General features: G+C 44.1%; 1 pseudogene; it reads right to left on the bottom strand.

Moving 5' to 3' along the window:
* Positions 1 to 222: 222 nt before the first annotated feature.
* On the bottom strand, positions 223 to 15,420 carry LOC106588143 (carnitine O-acetyltransferase-like; annotated as a pseudogene).
* Positions 15,421 to 21,929: the final 6,509 nt, after the last annotated feature.

Genomic DNA, 21,929 nt, shown 5'->3' with positions numbered 1-21,929 from the left:
ATGTAAACATGATTATCTGTCTAGATCAATGGCACTGTGATGACTTTAATAAGCTAAGTGACCACAAAAAGATAATACTAAACTACATGTTAATGGAGAGGGACACATTAGACACAATATAATATTGCATTATCTGACACTCACCTTGAGATGACATAATAATTTCCTGTCATTGGAATGAATGTTGCAATACTGTCAACTTCCACTGGAGTTATACTTTACCTATCCTGTTCTCAGTTTCCAGTGGATGGCCAGGACATAAGCAGTGTCCATGAACAGTCTGGACACGCTCAGTCCCTCCTCAATGGCCTGAAGTTTCAAGCCCAGCAGGTGGCGGTCGATGGACTGTCCTTTGAGTACCTGATTAGAAAGGTAGTTAGGTGACGGAAAAGTGACACAAAATACTGAGAGTATGGCAGCAGAAGCATTTAGTTACCTGATCAGTAAGAGCGACGTAGGTCTCTACGGCCTTTCTGAGCAATTCCAGCTTTGCAACACAGAGAATCAATACGCACCAATAATGTAAACGTCGGGTCATAATCCCTTGTAAACCTGCCATGTATTGTTGACTTTATTAATAATTGAAAGTAGTTGTTTTTCTCAGCCACCCATGAAACAAGAGATTGTGTTGTGCCTTCGGTTTATCAAACAGTCACTAAATCCAGAATCCTTCATTTGTGAAACTGCCACGTCCGTTTGGGATATTAAAGACGCTGAGGGGCGAAAAGTGGTGCCGTTTCCACAAATCCTGAATGAATATGTAAGCTCAAATACATTTAGATTTTAGTCATATAGCAGCCACTCTTATCCACAGCGACGTTACAATCAGAGCATTCCACTAAGGTAGTTAAAACAACCCCAGATTGGTTGACAATGGTTAAAACAGCTATTAGTATCAGGGCTCAACATTAACGCTTGTCCAGGACGAGTAAAAAAAAAAAAAAAAAAAATAAAAAAATTGACAGACAAGCAGAATATATATTTACATTACCAGTCAAAAGTTTGGACACACTGTAAGGGCTTTGGTAGTCGCGTTTCAGGAATGAGGCGCAGGAAGCAATGAACACAGGGAGTGTTGTTTTTAATAACACTGAAGCAAAAACAAAGTTCCCAAGCACAGGGGAATAAACACAATGAGCGACAATGCAAAGCCGACACGAACAAGAAGTCGACATACAATAATCAATCCCGCACAACAAGGAGCGGGCCAGCTAAACTAAATAGCCCCTCTAATGGCTAATTGACCACAGGTGTCCAAAACCAAAAAAAGGGAAAAGCAAAAGGGAATCGGTGGCAGCTAATAGGCCGGTGACGACGACCGCCGAGCGCCACCCGAGCACGAGGGGGCGCCACCGTCGGTGGGAATCGTGACACACACCTACTCATTCCAGGCTTTTTCTTTATTTTTACTATTTTCTACATTGTAGAATAGTAGTGAAGACATCAAAACTATGAAATAACACATGGAATCATGTAGTAACCAAAAAAAGTGTTAAATTTAACCAGCCACCTGGAACGCATTTCAATTAACAGGTGTGGCTTGTTAAAAGTTAATTTGTGGAATTTCTTTCCTTCTTAATGTGTTTGAGCCAATCAGTTGTGTTGTGACAAGGGTAGGGGTCGTATACAGAAGATAGCCCTATTTGGTAATAGAGCAAGTCCATATTATGGCAAGAACAGCTCAAATAAGCAAAGAGAAATGACAGGCCATCATTACTTTAAGACATGAAGGTCAGTCAATATATACATTTCAAGAACTTTGAAAGTTTCTTCAAGTGCAGTCGCAAAAATCATCAAGCGCAAAAATGAAACTGGCTCTCATGAGGATCGCCACAGGAATGGAAGACCCAGAGCTACCTCTGCTGCAGAGGATAAGTTCATTAGTTACCAGCCTCAGAAATTCCAGCCCAAATAAATACTTCAGAGTTCAAGTAACAGACACATCAACATCAACTGTTCAGAGGAGACTGTGTGAATCAGGCCTTCATGGTCAAATTGCTGCAAAGAAACCACTACTAAAGGACACCAGTAGGAAGAAGAGACTTGCTTGGGCCAAAAAACACAAGCAATGGACATTAGACCGGTGGAAATCTGTCCAAATCTGAGATTTTTGGTTCCAACCGGTGTGTCTTTGTGAGACGCAGAATAGGTGAACAGATGATATCCACATGTGTGGTTCCCACCGTGAAGCATGGAGGAGGAGGTGTGATGGTGTGGGGGTTATTTGCTGGTGACACTGTCAGTGATTTATTTAGAATTCAAGGCACACTGAACCCGCATGGCTACCACAGCATTCTGCAGCGATACGCCATCCCATCTGGTTTGCGCATAGTGGAACTCTTTTTTTTCTTTTACAGGATAATGACCCAACACACCTCCAGGCTGTGTAAGGGCCATTTTACCAAGAAGGAGAGTGATGGAGTGCTGCATCAGATGACCTGGCCTCCACAATCACCCAACCTCAACCCAATTGAGATGGTTTGGAATGAGTTGGACCGCAGAATGAAGGAACAGCAGCCAACAAGTGCTCAGCATATGTGGGAACTCCTTCAAGGCTATTGGAAAAGCATTCCAGGTGAAGCTGGTTGAGAGAATGCCGAGAGTGCCTTGATGACAACTTTGCACAATGTAAGGACCAACGCATAGTATGACGGGCCCTCCGAGGCATGGGCGCTGGGCAAGCCGTCTGGGCGTAAACTCTCGACGAACCGGCAGAGGCATGGGAGCCTGGCGAGCCCACTGAGGCATAGGAGCCTGACAATCCCGCTGCGGCATTCGAGCCCGATGATCCGGCAGAGATGTAGCAGCCTGACGAGCAGGCTGGGCATAAAAACCTGACGATCCAGCTGAGGCCCGACGTGGGATGGGCGCCTTCCGAGCCAACCGGGGCAAGAACCTCTCGAGCTAGCTAGGGCGTGACAGCCCGACGATTTGGCTTAGGCAGCCCCGGTTCTATCAACGTCACCCCCAACCCGGAACGCCATTGCTCCCCAATGTTTTGTATAGTGGCTTCAGCATTCTGTAAGGATCGATGCCGGAGATGAGAAGCAGGTACGGGGAGTCAACATTTAATCAGGAACAAACAGGTAACAAGACAGGCACAGCGTCGGCACACGGGGACATACGACAATCAATGCTGAAGCAGGGAACAGAGCGAGGAACCAGACATATACAGGGAAGGTAATGACAGAGGTGATAGAGTCCAGGTGAGTCCAATAATCGCTGATGCGCATGATGGGGGAAAGGCAGGTGTGCGTAATAATGGTGGAATTAAAAAATAAACCTTGAATGAGTAGGTGTGTCAACTTTTGACTGGTACTCTATATTGTCTGAATGGAAAAGTACATTTGTTTATAACCAACAATTCACAATTTCAAACAATTACTCCAATCAGAATTGGATCAGTGTCTTCCGGATTCAAAGTTTTGCGACCTGCTATCCCAATTTCTGTAGAGCGCATCGGTCATGAAAATCCTGGAAAAGCCATGGAGTGTGAATCACCTGACCACAAATACAGTGCCTTCGGAAAGTATTCGAACCCCTTGACTTTTTCCACATTTTGTTAGGTTACAACCTTATTCTAAAATGCATTAAATCGTTTTTTCCCCTCATTAATCTACACACAATACCCCATAATGACAAAGCAAAAACAGTTTAGACATTTTGCTAATAAAACAAATACAAAATCTGAAATATCACATTTACATAAGTATTCAGACCCTTTACTTTGTTGAAGCACCTTTGGCAGCGATTACAGCCTCGAGTCTTCTTGGCTATGATGCTACAAGCTTGGCACACCTGTAGATGGGGAGTTTCTCCCAATGTTCTCTACAGATCCTCTCAACTGCAGTCAGGTTGGATGTGGAGCGTTGCTGCACAGCTGTTTTCAGGTCTATCCAGAGATGTTCGATCAGGTTCAAGACTGGGCTCTGTATGGGCCACACAAGGACATTCAGAGACTTGTCCCGAAGCCACTCCTGCGTTGTCTTGGCTGTGTGCTTAAGGTTGTTGTCCTGTTGAAAGGTGAACCTTCGCCCCAGCCTGAGGTCCTGAGCACCCTGGAGCAGGTTCTCTGTACTTTGCTCCATTCATCTTTGCCTCAATCCTGACTAGTCTCCCAGTCCATGCAGCTGAAAAACATCCCCACAGCATGATGCTGCCACCACCATGCTTCACCGTAGGGATGGTGCCAGGTTTCCTCCAGACGTGACGCTTGGTATTCTGGCCAAAGAGTTCAATCTTGGTTTCATCAGACCAGAGAATCTTGTTTCTCATGATCTGAGAGTCTTTAGATGCCTTTTGGCAAAGTCCAAGCGGGCTGTCATGTGCCTTTTACTGAGGAGTGGCTTCCGTCTGGCCACTCTACCATAAAGGCCTAATTGGTGGAGTGCTGCAGAGATGGTTGTCTTTCTAGAAGGTCCTCCCATCTCCACAGAGGAACTCTAGAGCTCTGTCACAGTGACCAAGGCCCTTCTCCCCCGATTGATCAGTTTGGCCGGGCGGCCAGCTTTTGGAAGAGTCTTGGTGGTTCCAAACTTTTTCCATTTAAGAATGATGGAGGCCACTGTGTTCTTGGGGACCTTCAGTGCTGCAGCCATTTTTTGGTACCATTCCTCAGATCTGTGCCTTGACACAATCCTGTCTCGGATCTCTATGGACAATTCCTTCGGCCTCATGTCTTGGTTTTTGCTCTGTAATGCACTGTCAACTGTGAGACATTATTTAAACAGGTGTGCCTTTCCAAATCATGCCCAATCAATTGAATTTACCACAGGCGGACTCCAATGAAGTTGTAGAAACATCTCAAAGATGATAAATTGAAACAGGATGCACCAGAGCTCAATTTCGAGCATCATAGCAAAGGATCTGAATGCTTACGTAAATAAAGTATCCGTTTTTTGTTTTTAATACATTTGCAAAAATGTCGGTTTGTCTTTATGGGGTATTGTGTGTAGATTGCTGAGGACATTGTTTCATTTAAACAATTTTAGAACAAGGCTGTAACGTAACAAAATGTGGAAAAAGTCAAAGGGTCTGAATACTTTCCAAAGGCACTATAAACCAATGCTACATACTCCTATTGTAAAACTCTCTCTCAAGTGCTCAATAATGGGACTTGAGAAATAAACCTGACACCATTGGAAAGGTGTGATTCCACTCTATTCAACATTGTGACAAATATTCTAGCTTAATTGACGAATACTTCAATAGATCATCTGAATATTTTAGGTTATAGATAAACATGCCATAGTTAGTTACCTTGCTTTGAAGTAGTCATTTGATCTCTAATTCATTGAATGAGGTAATTATTTTATAAAGACATAAAACGTATTTGTTTAAAATATTGCAAAATTACAATTACATAGGGAGTAAGGGGGCCCAACCACCCGTCAGGAGCGCCTTAAAGGGGCAGTGTTGTAGGCTTGAATATGCAAAGAAGCCAATAGGCACACTTTCGTCTGATTATCTATGGTAATAATAATGCATTTTATTTTGGAAAGTGACTCCTTGCATCATACAATGATGTAAAAATAGTGTTATAGACCACTTTTTAACTGACTGGATCTTTCTCTCCCACTTGTCCAAAGGACATGTCAAGCCCTGAGTATGATTCTCACCGAGATAGTGGGGTCGTCAAAGGCAAGCACAAACTTGAGCATTTGATTGGTGGGAGAGCGGATGTAGTCTGTGCGGCCCCCTCGAAACATCCTTTGGGAGGCGATGTCACAGGAGGCACAGACCTCATTGTGAACTCTGATGGAGAGAAGGAGAAAGGGAGAGCAGGGGTGCGTTCAGTTTGCTTCAACGTTTGCTACGTTCCGTGACGCTTTGAACTGAATGACCCGTTTGCCCAAAACGGTGCACAATGATCTTTGACAGCCTTTGAGGTATGCTTGCTCCCATTTGGTGAGTGTGGTGAGGTATGGCCTTATCAATATGGGTGTGACCATCTGAAATCACAAAACTCGTGCAGCACACCATATAGTTACTTCCCTTTGGGCCACCATAATCACAACGTTTTTAAACCGGATGTTCAGTACAGTACCGTTTCAGTTGAATTCAATGTTGCACAACATTCTGTCGTACTGAACGCAATTCAGATATTCGATATGGACACAATTGCTGCTTATCACAATTAATTTACAGAAAAGTCTTGATTTGAAAATGCAGATATTCTACATTTTCAGAAAGTTGGCTGCCAATAACATATATTGTCTCATTTATTTACTATGAGAATATAATGCTTCTTGTATGAACATTTACTAGCACGTCTATGAAAATCAGTACCACAAAGTGTGAAAACAACAACAACTGCACACATTATCCTTATTATTGCATACAGTATCCTGGTTTGAGGCTGAATGCCCTTTGTAAGTGATTCCTATGAGCTCACTTGTAGTAGGCCAGCTGCAGTGCCACATGGATGAAGGAGTTGGGACTCACATTGTGCCGTTTGGGCAACTCCTTCCCAAACCTCTGAAAGTTGAAGCACCGGATATCCAGGTCATTGATCAGTCTGGGGGGAAAAGTATGGCAAAATTCAAATGACAAATTCAAATTCCATGAATAAAGCATCAAAGTGGGAGTGCTGATCTAGGATCAGTTTTTGCCTTGTAGATTATAATGAATGTCCCTGATCCAATATCAGCTTTCTTGCTCTGAGACACGTCATGTATACGGGCCCAGGTTAGCTGTTCAATTAAAATTATAAAGATGTATCTTCACTCTAATGGGATACAAATGTATCGACAGTTGTCAGTTTGGCCACAGGATGGCAGCACATGGTCTGAACCCAGGATAACACAGCCAGCTCAGGATCACAAACAATTACTTAAAATAGAATAAGGAGGTTAGGGGGCACTAAAGCCAACCAGAGCCGTCTTACACTTCTGACCGTGTTTTCTAAAGGTTAAACCAACACTGAGGGCAGATAATCATGTTTACACGCCTCCATTTGCTTTGGTCCGTGTCACTTTCATTTCAGCTCAGAGCCGTGTTGAATTTCATAGCAAAGCAAACATCGACTACACAGAGGCCGAGCGTTTTCTTATCATTGTAGTATCACCTAGTACACCAATGCACTCGACAGTGTTAGTACTGTAGTCTGTGTCAAACCAGTCAGTATGTGCACCATATAAATTAACTGCATATTTAGATTCAATAAAGCCTCTATGATATGTAACAACACAGGAGTGAGGAAATAATGCATGATAATAATTGCATAGGGTATGCAAACTCACATATCAAGGTTTTGCTTGGTATGCTCGATATCTCTTAATCTCACAGTCAATGTTGAAGTAAAGCTTCTTGGGCATCTGAAGAGGGATCAAAGGGGTTTTCTTTGGGTCAGGTTTCTTACTGAAGAGAGAAGACCAAGGATAAATGTTAATTGGCATTGTGTGTGTGTTTTTTATTGTTTGACTCATTGTTTCTCTTCTGATAAACCTCAACTACAAGTTGTTTGCAATCCTGAGAAACTGAGGTGAATACTGTATACATACTGTATGTAATTGAGCAAGTAATGCAGCAAAAGTAGATAAGACCTTCCCCTGTGTTATCGGACCAGTATTGTAGAATGTGATCCGGAAGAGTAGGTATTGGTGGACCTTCAGCCGTGGCCTGCTCATACAGAAGCCCCCATGAGTTATCCTCACCCACCACAAACTAGGAGAGAGGAAGGAACAGTGGAAGAATTCATTCATTTACCAACAACTGTTGCTCAGTCCGTGAACTTTTTTTGCTGATTGATTTATTTTATTTCAGTGTCATACACCATTTGGTGCCCAGCCCATATGGGCTAAAAAGACACTATCCATAAAGTACTTCTGCAAAATGTGATCTATGATTGGTTGGTCATTTGGTTAATTTTACTGCTCCACTCACCTGCTGTCACAGCCGTCGTAGTGAACAGACCAAGGCGCAGCGTGTTGAGTGCTCATTCTTAATTTAATTTATGAGAACACTTAAACAGCAAAATAACAACGACCAACAGTTCCGTCAGGTAAAACAACTAAATGGAAAATAACCACCCACAAAACCCAAAGGAAAACAGGCTGCCTAAGTATGGCTTCCAATCAGAGACAACGAAAGACACCTGCCTCTGATTGGAAACCATACTCAGCCAAACATAGAAAACGAAGCATAGAAAATGAAAACTAGAACAAATTCCCCTTGAACCAAAAACCCCCAAAACCCCCAAAACAACCTCCCTGCCACGCCCTGACCATTCTACTATGGCAAATGACCCTTTTCACTGGTCAGGACGTGACACCTGCAGTGTTTTGTCAAACCAAGATTGCCGCTGTTCAAGTGTGTCCCGCCCCCATGCAGGATTTGAGCTGCCATGCGACTGGAGTGCCTGTCAGTCAAGGTCAAAGTAACATAGAACTGCATGACTAATTCATCTCATAATCCAAAACGCATCAATCAGCCGTAACCAATTAACCTGTTGGGGCTAGGGGGCAGTATTTGCACGGCCGGATATTTTTTTTTAACCCGATTTAAACTGGTTACTACTCTTGCCCAGAAACGAGAATATGCATATAATTAGTAGATTTGGATAGAAAACACTGTAAAGTTTCTAAAACTGTTTAAATGGTGTCTGTGAGTATAACAGAACTCATATGGCAGGCCAAAACCTGAGAAGATTCCATACAGGAAGTGCCCTGTCTGACAATTTGTTCTCCTTCTGTGGCATCTCTATTGAAAATACAGCATCTCTGCTGTAACGTGACATTTTCTAAGGCTTCCATTGGCTCTCAGAAGGCGCCAGAAAGTGTAATGGGGTGTCTGCAGTCTCTGGGCGAAGTACAGGAGCTCTGTTTGTGAGTGGTCAGGCTGGGAACAGTGACACTGGAGATGCGCGTCCACGAGACTACTCCATTTTTTTCTTTCAGCCTTTGAATGAATACAACGTCACCCTTTTGAAGTATTATCGCTATTTTACGAGAAAAATCGCATAAAAATTGATTTTAAACAGCGTTTGACATGCTTCGAAGTACGGTAATGGATTATTTTGAATTTTTTTGTCACGAAATGCGCTTGCGCGTCACCCTTCGGATACTGACCTGAACGCATGAACAAAACGGAGCTATTTGAATATAACTATGGATTATTTGGAACCAAAACATTTGTTGTTGAAGTAGAAGTCCTGGGAGTGCATTCTGACGAAGAACAGCAAAGGTAATCCAATTTTTCTTATAGTAAATCTGAGTTTGGTGAGGGCCAAACTTGGTGGGTGTCAAATTAGCTAGCCTTGATGGCCGGGCTATGTACTCAGAATATTGCAAAATGTGCTTTCGCCGAAAAGCTATTTTAAAATCTGACATAGCGAGTGCATAAAGGAGTTCTGTATCTATAATTCTTAAAATAATTGTTATGTATTTTGTGAATGTTATTCATGAGTAATTTAGTAAATTCACCGGAAGTTTTCGGTGGGTATGCTAGTTCTGAACATCACATGCTAATGTAAAAAGCTGGTTTTTGATATAAATATGAACTTGATTGAACAAAACATGCATGTATTGTATAGCATAATGTCCTAGGAGTGTCATCTGATGAAGATCAAAGGTTAGTGCTGCATTTAGCTGTGGTTTTGGTTTTTGTGACATATATGCTTGCTTTGAAAATGGCTGTTTGATTATTTTTGGCTGGGTACTCTCTTGACATAATCTAATGTTTTGCTTTCGCTGTAAAGCCTTTTTGAAATCGGACAATGTGGTTAGATTAACGAGAGTCTTATCTTTCAAATGGTGTAAAATAGTCCTATGTTTGAGAACTTTGAATTATGACATTTTGTGGTTTTAAATTTGGCGCTCTGATTTGTCAATGGTTGTTGAATAGTGTGGGACGATTTTGTCCCACGTACCCTAGAGAGGTTTTAAGTGCTCAACAAGTCCCTGGTGTGTTAAATGTAAATGAGCAAAAATAATTCATACTGTACAGCAATTACAAAAATAGTAACAAAGGATGGGTGAAATAATATTAATTTGGTTGTATAAATAATTGAGAAGAGGAAATGGAGAGAGAATTCATAACAATAATAATTAGGAGGGTGCTTACATTTGTCCTATTTGTACAAGTGTATATTATACATGTGAATAGGAAATAATTGTTTGGCATATCCCACTCCCCCAGAGACACCCTCGGAGAGTGGAGTCAGAGCCAGAGATCAGCCATTATTGGCGGCGACCCTGGAAAAATTAGAGAAAAGGGAAAGGGGGATACCTAGTCAGTTGTACAACTGAATGCATTCAACTGAAATGTGTCTTCCGCATTTAACCCAACCCCTCTGAATTAGAGAGGTGCGGGGGGCTGCCATAATCGACATCCATGACTTCATTGGATGGGGAACAGTGGGTTAACTGCCTTGCTTAGGGGCAGAACGACAGATTTTTACCTTGTCTGCTCGGAGATTTGATTCAGCAACCTATCGATTACTGGCCCAACACTCTTAACCAATAGAGCGCGGGTGGAGGAGAAAGAGAGAAGAACATGGCTCATACCTATCATCTGAGACCCTCATGACTGGAGAGTCCAGACACAAGGTGAAAAGTCCCTTCTCAATCGCTCGCACTGACTCCTTGTTCAATTTATGTGTAAGAAAAAGAGGGAGAACATGGAAGAAAGGTTAAGAGGTGAACCACTGAGTGAACAGTCCCCCTAAGTCCTTACTGAAGGTAATAAAAAATACAAATTTTCGGCCTCTGTATTCCACACCCTGGACGTCCCATACTTTAGGTATTTTTATGGTATGTATAGTATAATGCTGTGTTCTATCATCCGTCTACCTTTGAGCAGGCGGCTGCAGGCCTGGCACCAGGTCTGGCAGTGCTCACTGGTCAGGATGCCCATCACAGGAGCTGGGCATGGATCTGGCTCTCTGTCATCCGGGAGCCGTCACTGTTGTACACGTCCAGCTGAAAGCACTTGGGGAGCAGAATAGAGAATTGAATTGTGATACGGAAAAGCCAATCCATGCTTTTGTCACTTCAAGATTAGATTACAGCAATGACCTACTTTCCACCTACCCAAATATGGCACTAGGCCTTAATAAACTTCAGTTAGTGCAGATTACAGCTGCGAGAATCTTGACTAGATCCCCAAAATTTCAGTACAATGCTCAAGTGCTAGCCTCTGGCTTCCTGTAAAGGCTAGGGCTGATTTCAAGGTTTTACTTTAAACCTACAAAGCATATGCATATTCTTGGTACCATTTGAAAGGAAACGCTTTGAATGTTGTGGAAATGCGAATGGAATGTAGGAGAATATAACATAATAGATCTGGTAAAAGATATTACAAAGAAAAAAAATCAACCGTTCTATTGTATTTTTTGTACCATCATTTTGAAATGCAAGAGAAAGGCCATCATGTATTATTCCGGCCCAGCTGCAATTTAGATGTTGGCTACTAGATGGCAGCAGTGTATGTGCAACGTTTTAGACTGATCCAATAAAACATTGTATTTCTGTTCAAAATGTTGTATTAGGACTGCCCAAACGTGTCTAGTTGGTTTATTAATAACTTTTCATGTTCAAAACTGTGCACTCTCCTCAAACAATAGCATGGTGTTCTTTAACTGTAACTTGGACAGTGCAGTTAGATTAACAGGAATTTAAGCTTTCTGAAAATATCAGATATGTATATGTCCTGGGAAATGTTCTTGTTACTTACAACCTCATGCTAATCGCATTAGTCTAAGTTAGCTCAACGTCCTGCAGGGGACCCACCGATCCTGAAGAAGTTATAAGTAACCAACAATACAGTTAAGAAAATACAGAAAAAAAGAAATAAAATTAACAAATACTTAAAGAGCAGCAGTAAATAACAATAGCGAGGCTATATACAGGGGGTACCGGTACAGAGTCAATGTGCGGGGGCACCGGTTAGTTGAGGTAATATGTACATGTAGGTAGAGCTACTAAAGTGATTGTGCATAGATAATAGCAGAGAGTAGCAACAGTGTAGAAGGGGGGGAAATGCAAATCGTTTGGGTATCCATTTGATTAGATGTTCAGGAGTCTTATGGCTTGGGGGTAAAAGCTGTTTAGAAGCATGTTGGACCTAGACTTGGTGCTCCAGTACCGCTTGCCATTCGGTAGCAGAGAGAATAGTTTATGACTGGGATGGCTGGAGTCTGACAATGTTTAGGGCCTTCCTCTGACACCGCCTGGTAGAGAGGTCCTGGAGGGCAGGAAGCTTGGCTCCGGTGATGTACTGGGCCGAATGCACTACCCTCTATAGTGCCTTGAGGTTGGAGGCCAAGCCATTGCCATACCAGGCAGTGATGCAACCTGTCAGGATGGTCTCAGTGGTGCAGCTGTAGAACCTTTTGAGGATCTGAGGACCCATGCCAAATCTTTTCAGTCTCCCGAGGGGGAATAGGTTTTGTCATGCCTCTTCACGTCTGTCCTGGTGTGCTTCGACTATGTTAGTTGGTTGGTGATGTGGACGCCAAGGAACTTGAAGCTCTCAACCTGCTCCACTACAGCCCTGTTGATGAGAATAGAGGCATGCTCGGTCCTCCTTCTCCTGTGGTCCACAATAATCTCCTTTGTCTTAATCACGTTGAGGGAGAGGTTGTTGTCCTTGCACCACACAGTCAGGTCTCTGACCTCCTCCCTATAGGCTGTCTCGTCGTTGTCGGTGATCAGGCCCACCACTGTTGTGTCATCGGCAAACTTAATGATGGTGTTGGAGTCGTGCCTGGCCGTGCAGTCATGAGTGAACAGGGAATACAGGAGGGGACTGAGCACGCAGCCCTGTGGGGCCCCCATGTTGAGGATCAGTGTGGCGGATGTGTTGTTACCTATCCTTACCACTTGGAGGCGACCTGTCAGGAAGTCCAGGATCCAGTTGCAGAGGGAGGTGTTTAGTCCCACAGACCTTAGTGATGAGCTTTGAGAGCACTATGGTGTTGAACACTGAGCTGTAGTCAATGAATAGCATTCTCACATTATCAAAGCACAAGGCAAGACCCAAATGCAGACACAGGAGGCAGATGGTTGGAGTCTTACAATGTTTATTAATCCAAAGGGGTAGGCAAGAGAACGGTCGTGGACAGGCAAAAAGGTCAAAGACAGATCAGAGTCCAGGAGGTACAGAATGGCAGAATGGCTCGTGGTCTAGGCAGGCAGAATGTCAGGCAGACGGGTACAAAGTTCAGAAACAGGCAAGGGTGAAAACCGGGAGGACTAGAAAAAGGAGAATGCAAAAAGCAGGAGAACAGGAAAAACGCTGGTTGACTTGGAAACATACAAGACGAACTGGCACAGAGAGACAGGAAACACAGGGATAAATACACTGTGGAAAATAAGTGACACCTGGAGGGGGTGTAGACAATCACAAGGACAGGTGAAACAGATCGGGCGTGACAGTACCCCTTGTTCAGGGAAGAGTGGAGGCTGATACCCCATGGAGTACTCGAAAGGGAAGAGTCACGTGGCAGAACTGGGAAGAGTGTACCGTGCATACTCCACCCAGACCAGTTGACGGCTCCAGGCAGTGGGGTTAGTTGAGACCAGGCACCTTAAGGGGGTCTCCAGGTCTCGGTTGGCTCGCTCCAACTGACCGTTATTTTGGGGATGGAATCCGGATGACAGGCTGGCTGATGACCCAATAAGAGTGCAGAATATCTTCCAGAACTGAGACGACAACACTGAGGACCCTGATCGGAGACCATGTCTACCGGGAGTCCATGGATCCAGACGACATGTTGCACCATAAGCTGGGCCGTCTCCTTGGCAGAAGGTAGTTTGGGGAGAGGGATGAAATGGGCGGCCTTGGAGAACCGGTCGACTACCGTTAGAATGACAGTGTTGCCATCGGACAGAGAGAGTCCAGTGACAAAGTCCAGAGATATACGAGACCGGTAGTGGCTGCAGGAGGCCAGAAGGAGCTTGCTGTGGAGTCTTGTTTTGAGCACACACAGTGCATGCGGTGACAAAGGCAGAGACATCATGGACCATTGTGGACCACCGGAAACGTTGTCAAAGGAAGGCTAGTGTACAACGGGACCCTGGATGACAAGTCAGCCTGGAGGAATGAGCCCGTTCCAGGATCCGGGACAGGACTGGGTTAGGGACAAACAGCAGGTTAGCCGGGCCCCCTTCAGGTCTGGGTTGGGAGCGTTGCACCTTGTGAACCAGGTTCTCAATACCCCAATCTACAGTGGCAGCAAGCTATAAGGTAGGGAGAATGGTTTCGGAAGTTGAGGGTGTGGCAGAGGTACTGTATAGGCAGGAGAGAGCTTCAAGCTTCACATTTTAAGACCCAGGACGGTAGGAAATGGTCAAGTTGAATCTAGTAAATAGGAGGGCCCACCAGGCCTGCCTTGAGTTGAGGCACTTGGCTGAACGGAGATATTCCACGTTTTTATGGTCGGTCCAGACCAGGAATGGCTGTTCTGCTCCTTCCAGCCAGTGCCGCCACTCCAACGCCATCTTCACCGCCAGGAGTTCTCGGTTGCCAACATTGTAGTTCCTCTCAGAAGGATTGAGACAATGGGACAGGAAGCCACAGGGATGGCCCTGTGGTCCTGGGCAGATCGCTGGGACAGGATGGCCCCCACTCCAACATCTGAAGCAACCACATCCCCCACAAATTGACGCGAGGGGTCCAGATGGATGAGGTGGGTGCTGTTGTGAACCGATGCTTCAGGTCCACAAAGGCTTTGTCGACAGCTGGAGACCATTTGAACGGTACCTTGGGGGAGGTGAGTGCCGAGAGGGGGGCCGCCAGTGTGCTGTAATCCCGAATGAAACAGCGGTAGAAGTTTACAAACCCAAGAAACCGTTGCAACTGCACCCTGGACGTTGGTTGAGGCCAATCCACCACTGCTTTCACCTTTCCAGGATCCATCTGAACATTGTGCTCAGCAATGACATATCCCAGAAAGGTGATAGAAGAGTGGTGGAACTCACTTCTCGGCTTTCAAGAACAGTTGGTTTTCCAGGAGGCCTGTCTGACATGGAATACATGATCTTGGGCAGATCGGGGAAAAAAACAGGATGTCGTCCAGGTAGACGAACACAAACTGGAATAGCATGTCCCGAAGCACGTCATTGACCAAAGCCTGGAAGACAGCAAGTGGTGAGTCCAAATGGCATGACCTGGTACTCATAATGTCCACTGGCTGTGTTGAAGACTGTCTTCCACTCATCCCCCTCGCGTATCCGAACCAGGTGGTAGGCATTCCGAAGGTCAAACTTGGAAAACATGGTAGCCCCCTGGAGAGGTTCAAACGCCGAGGAGAGGTAGGGGGTAATGATTTTTGACAGTGATATCGTTAAGGGTCCGGTAGTCAATGCATGGGCACAGGGTCTTGTCCTGCTTCTCCACAAAGAAAAACCCTGCGCCGACAGGAGATGCAGAAGGACGGACAGCCCCAGTGGCCAGAGACTCCTCTATGTACTCCTCCATAGCTTTGGTCTCTGGTCCGGACAGAGAATACAACCGACTTTGAGGTGGTGTAGTGTCTGGGAGAAGGTCAATGGCACAAGCATAAGGACGGTGAGTGGGAAGGGAAGATGCACGTGCCTTACTGAGCACTTCCAGAAGATCATGGTATTCAGTAGGAATAGCAGAGACATCCGCAGTCTTGCTAACATTTTTGATGACTTGGGGAAGGCTGTGCTGCTTGAAGGCAGTGGGAATGGCAAAAAGGACTGTTACGAACCGGCTCAGAGTTCGCAACAAAAGGGAGACAACGTGGAGACAAGGAGTATCAAAATATATATTTATTAAATAAAGTAACTAAGTAATTAACAATGGTGTGTGTAATCAGTAGTGTAAGTGAGTGTTTTGCATACCTGAATGTCATAATGCAAAGTGTTGAAAGGTGCCAAAGCAAACAACCAAAAAACCACAACTACCACAACCAAAAACAACAAGGTGTCTGCATGGAGAGAGTCTCCTCCATGAATGTGGAAGAGGTGCCTTTATCCTGGGACACACCCGGACCCAGGTGTTTCCCATGTAGCTGACGACCCTCCCAGCTCCGCCCACCGGCATCCCAACAAGGAAACAAGAACAAAAAGAGAGAATACGGCAGACAGAGCGGGAGGGTCGTCACAGGGCTCCAACCCAGGATGGAACTTGTGGTCCAGTCAATCACAGGATTGTGTTTTTGTAGACAGGAAAATCCCAACACAAGCCTTAGAAAGTGTCACGTTACAGCACAGATGCTGTAATGTTGATAGAGATGCAACAGAAGGACAACAAATTGTCAGACAGGGCCACTTCCTGCATGGAATCTTCTCAGGTGTTGGCCTGCCATATGAGTTCTGTTACACTCACAGACACCATTCAAACAGTTTTAGAAACTTTAGAGTGTTTTCTATCCAAATCTACTAATTATATGCATATTCTAGTTTCTGGGCAGGAGTAGTAACCAGATTAAATCGGGAACGTTTTTTATTCGGCCGTGAAAATACTGCCCCCTATCCCAAAGAAGTTAACCCATGGTTGTGACATTCCGTCAAGGAACTGAGCCCTTCCAAAAAGCCCTGTAGCAACTCCTGATGTCTCCCAATGGTGGGTCCCTGCAGGGAGACAGCTTGGCGGAGCTGGTCCAAGTCTGCTGGGTCTGTCATGGCCAGTTCGAACTATCAAGGCACAAGGCAAGACCCAAATGCAGACACAGGAGGTAGATGGTTGGAGTCTTACAATGTTTATTAATCCAAAAGGGTAGGTAATAGAGTAGTCGGGGACAGGCAAAAAGGTCAAAACCAGATCAGAGCCCAGGAAGTACAGAATGGCAGACAGGCTCGTGGTCAAGACAGGCAGAATGGTCAGGCAGGTGGGTACAAAGTCTAGAAACAGGCAAGGGTCAAAACCGGGAGGATTAGAAAAAGGAGAATGCAAAAAGCAGGAGAACGGGAAAAACGCTGGTTGACTTGGAAACATACAAGACGAACTGGTACAGAGAGACAGGAAACACAGGGATAAATACACTGGGGAAAATGGGTTTTTGGGATAATGGTGTTATGTGAGCCATGACCAGCCTTTCAAAGTACTTCATGGCTATAGTGCTACGGGTCAGTAGTCATTTAGGCAGGTTACCTTAGTGTTCTTTGGCACAGGGACTATGGTGGTCTGCTTGAAACGTGTTGGTATTAAAGACTCAGACAGGGAGAGGTTGAAAATATCAGTGAAGACACTTGCCAGTTGGTCAGCGCATGCTCAGAGTACACATCCTGGTAATCTGTCTGGCCCTGCATCCTTTTGAATGTTGTCCTGTTTAAAGGTCTCACATCGGCTGTGGAGAGCACGATCACACAGTCGTCCAGAACAGCTGATGTTCTCATGCATGTTTCAGTGTTACTTGCCTCGAAGCGAGCATAGAAGTTATTTAGCTCGTCTGGTAGGCTCGTGTCACTGGGCAGCTCTCGGCTGTGCTTCCCTTTGTAGTCTGTAATAGTTTGCAAGCCCTGCCACATCCGACGAACGTCGGAGCCGGTGTAGTACGATTCGATCTTAGTCCTGTTTTGATGCTTTTCCTGTTTGTTGGTTCGTCAGAGGGCATAGCGGGATTTCTTGTAAGCTTCCGGGTGAGTCCCTCACCTTGAAAGCGGCAGCTCTACCCTTTCGCTCAGTGGGGATGTTGCTTGTAATCCATGGCTTCTGGTTGGGGTATGTACGTACAGTCACTGTGGGGACGACGTCATCGATGCACTTATTGATGAAGCCAGTGACTGATGTGGTGTACTACTCAATGCCATCGGAAGAATCCCAGAACATATTCCAGTCTGTGCTAGCAAAACAGTCCTGTAGTTTAGCATCTGCTTCATCTGACCGAGTCACTGGGGCTTCCTGCTTGAATTTTTGCTTGTAAGCCGGAATCAGGAGGATAGAATTATGGTCAGATTTGCCAAATGGAGGGCGAGGGAGAGCTTTGTACGCGTTTCTGTGTGTGGAGTAAAGGTGGTCTAGAGTTTTTTTCCATCTGGTTGCACATTTAACATGCTGATAGAAATTAGGTAAAACTGATTTAAGTTTCCCTACATTAATGTCCCCGGCCACTAGGAGCATCGCCTCTGGATGAGCGTTTCCCTGTTTGCTTATGGCAGTATACAGCTCATTGAGTGTGGTCTTAGTGCCAGCATCGGGCTGTGGTGGTATGTAGAAGGCTACGGAATACAGATGAAAACTCTCTAGGTAGATAGTGTGGTCTACAGCTTATCATGAGATACTCTACCTCAGGTGAGCAAAACCTTGAGACTTCCTTAGATATCGTGCACCAGCTGTTGTTTACAAATATACATAGCCCGCCACTCCTTGTCTTATTAGAGGCTGCTGTTCTGTCCTGTCGATAGAGTGTATAACCCGCCAGCTGTATGTTATTAATGTCGTTGTTCAGCCACGACTCTGTGAAACATAAGATATTACAGTTTTTAATGTCCCGTTGGTAAAATATATGTGCTTTTAGTTCATCCCATTTATTTTCCAGGGATTGTACGTTGGCTACCAGTACGGATGGCAAAGGCAGATTAGCCACTAGTCGCCTGATCCTCACAAGGCACCCCGATCTCCTTCCGCACAATCTCCGTCTCTTTTCTCCTGCGAGCGACGGGGATGAGGGCCTGTTCGGGTGTCTGCAGTAAATATCTCCCATCCCACTCATTAAATAAAAATTATTCGTCCAATTTAAGGTGAGTAATCGCTGTTCTGATGTCCAGAAGCTCTTTTCGGTCATAAGAGACAGTAACAGCAACATCATGTACAAAATAAGTTACAAACAATGCAAAAAAAAAAAACACGGTTCATTAAAAGTAAATAAAATGGCAGCCATCCTTTCCAGTGCCATTATACAGTAAAGAAGGATTTTTTTTCCCTTGACACAATTGAGACATGGATTGTATATGTGTGCCATTCAGAGGGTGAATGGGCAAGACAAAAGATTGTCTTTGAACGGGGTATGGTAGTAGGTGCCAGGCGCACTGGTTTGTGTCAAGAACTGTAACGTTGCTGGGTTTTTCACACTCAACAGTTTCCTGTGTGTATCAAGAATGGTCCACCACCCAAAGGACATCAAGCCAACTTGACACAACTGTGGGAAGCATTGGAGTCAACATGGACCCGCATCCCTGTGGAACGCTTTCAATACTTTGTAGAGTCCATGCCCTGACAAATTGAGGCTGTTCTGAGGGCCAAAAGGGGGGGTACAACTCAATATTAGGAAGGTGTTCTTAATGTTCTATACACTCAGTGTAGGATACAGATCTATAAAATAACATCTCTAAACCAGAGGAGCCTCAACTTAAAAGGCAGCCATCACCCCTTTCATGTGACAATCTGTCAGTAGTTGTACCGGAGTAGGTTGTGCTCACTCTCTACTCAGCAAATCCACAGGTGCAAGTGCTGAGTGTGTGTACATCATCCATCTAGAATCATGTCAACACTGTCTGTGACTGTCTGTGTACAGTCAGTAAACCGGCCTGCTCCTCTCGTATCTCACAGGGCCAGCCGGCAGTATTCTGCCGGCTGGCACTCACACAGGGAGATGGCTGGGTTAGAATGCATGGGCAGGGGCTGTCTGCTCTCCAGGTACGCCCACTGCACCCACCAGTCAGATATTTACAATAGAGGACAGAGAAGAGAACAACAGAAAAACAACTATCAATCATGCAGGACAGTCCAGAAAGGAGGGCAGCTGTGGAAAGGCAATTTGAGCCATAGAGTGAACTTGAAATTAGCACCATGCATTGTGTGTACTATAAAGTGTCATCCAAAACGGATATTTTCTTATCTCACTCTATTTACGTGAAAATCAGTCGGTTACAAATTGTGCACAATTTCCCACATTGTTTGCATACCCAATTGTTTAAGTGTCTAGCTCGTCTCTCCAGTCCCTCTTGAAGTTGCGGACCGAGTCCCCCCTCTCCACAAAACTTTTGGATCTTCTTGCGGGTGTGGACCAGCTCTTCTTCAGGTATCAGGGGCTCCAGTGCTCATAGGTACCCCTGCAGAGTCTGGGCCAGCGGGGTCACCGGTTGGACGGGCACTGAGGAGTAAAAGCATCACTCCTGGCTGGATCCAGACACACCATACATGCATGTCCAGATAAACAATGTTGAGTGTAGTCGGATGAGTAATAAGATGAGTTGATATGTGGTTTGACCATTTCTGTTATTTAGGGTCACCTAGGGCTATTACTTTAATAAATGGGGAAACTTCATTTGATTCGTATTAATGTCCATTCTGTACGTTACCCGTACCTTTACAATGGGCCGCTTTGTGCATCCTGGGTACACTCCTTCAAGGAGTCAATTGAATGCTAGCTTATAAACCCAACATTTGCATGAATTACTTGAACAAGAAGCACAACATTACAAATCTTTTCCCGAGATGTGAGATAATAAACTTCTCTGTGATATCGTATATCTTTGAAATCGTGGCATTATGAACTTTAAAGGAAAATAGGCCGGTTTCTCGACTATTGCTGCGTTCACAACATCTCATAATTGAAATACCAGCATAAGACTGAGAAAAATCCACTTGAACACCCCTCCAACTGGTAATTACCTTAGGGAAACTCGTCGATCATCTCCGTGCTCTGAGTTTCCCACTTGCACCTCTGACATCATTTGTCAAAAAAAAACAGCAGGATCTTCAGTAGTTTTTTTTTATGGTAAGAAAATAATGCAAATTGTTGATCCAAAATTGATTCTGTTCATCTTCCTTTTGATTTAGAAAGTGAAAGGCGCTCTGGGTATACTTTATACAGTGCATTCGGAAAGTATTCAGATCTGTTGACTTTTTCCACATTTTGTTACGTTACAGCCTTACTCAAAAATTGATTCAATAAAAAAAATCCTCAATCTGCACACAATACCCCATAATGACAAAGCGAAACCGGTTTTTAGAATTTTTTGCAAGGTTATTAAAAATCGTATTAAAAATCAATACATCTTGCGACAGAATTGCCTGCAATGCTTTGGCTGTGAAGTCCTGCAGATCCAATAACCTTTTAGCTGCATTCACAATGATATCCAATTTCTCCGACTTCTTATTAGTTTGGTGCATACAGTTTACTACCTGCGCAATGAAGCTAAACAATCCACCCTAGTTTAAAAAATCCTATAGGATTAGTGATTTTTCCAATAGAATTCTATATTCACAATCCTATAGGATTTTGTGTCACCTCTATCAGAATCATTTTGGTATCCTATTGGACTAATGTTTTCCAATTGGAAATTAAAGGTATTCATATTGGATCCTGTAAGATTCTCGCAGTCCTATAGGATTTTGTGTCACCTGTATCAAATCCTATTGGACTTCTTTTTTTCCTAAACACTGCACTAGATGACTGACAGGGGGTGCTGTGTTGAAGCCACCGTGCCTCCATCTGGGCTCTCCACCACCATTGTAAAAAATATTTTGGAAGCTATAGAAATGCACTTATTAATGTCTACATTTGTTTTTGACACGTTTGTTATATTACAGACAACTTAGTGCATACTTCTAAATTATATTATGAGAGCTAAACAAAAAAATGTAAGAAAATATTTAAACATTTTCCTTAAAGTATACTTTTTGGAAAGTACTAATGTTACTGTCCCTACTACAACACACAAAATACTTAAATACATCTAATTTTGTCATTTAAACATTTAATTGAAATACTGTAGAATTCTATTCATTCCTGTGGATTACTTATTTTCTGAGGAGTGTCAATAAGGCTGACCGGTGGCTTCAAAGCCTGTTCTTGGTCAATACATAGCAACAGTAATCCAGGGTTTATATACATCATTGGTTTGGACAGCGACACTGTAACCTCTGTGCTGTAATTGTAAATTATTGCATCAATGCAGCCACGTTTGTGCACAAGAAGTCCCACCATGACATGGTAATATCACATACTCTCTAAATATCCTTGAAACATAAATGTATGCATAGTCACATCTACACAACCCATCATGACACTTCAA

The sequence above is a fragment of the Salmo salar genome, chromosome 27 (assembly GCF_965601325.2).
Source record: "Salmo salar chromosome 27, fSalSal1, whole genome shotgun sequence".
Classification (NCBI taxonomy): Eukaryota; Metazoa; Chordata; class Actinopteri; order Salmoniformes; family Salmonidae; genus Salmo; species Salmo salar.
The sequence above is the reverse complement of the archived record's forward strand: the minus strand, read 5'-3'. Positions and strand labels throughout refer to the sequence as shown.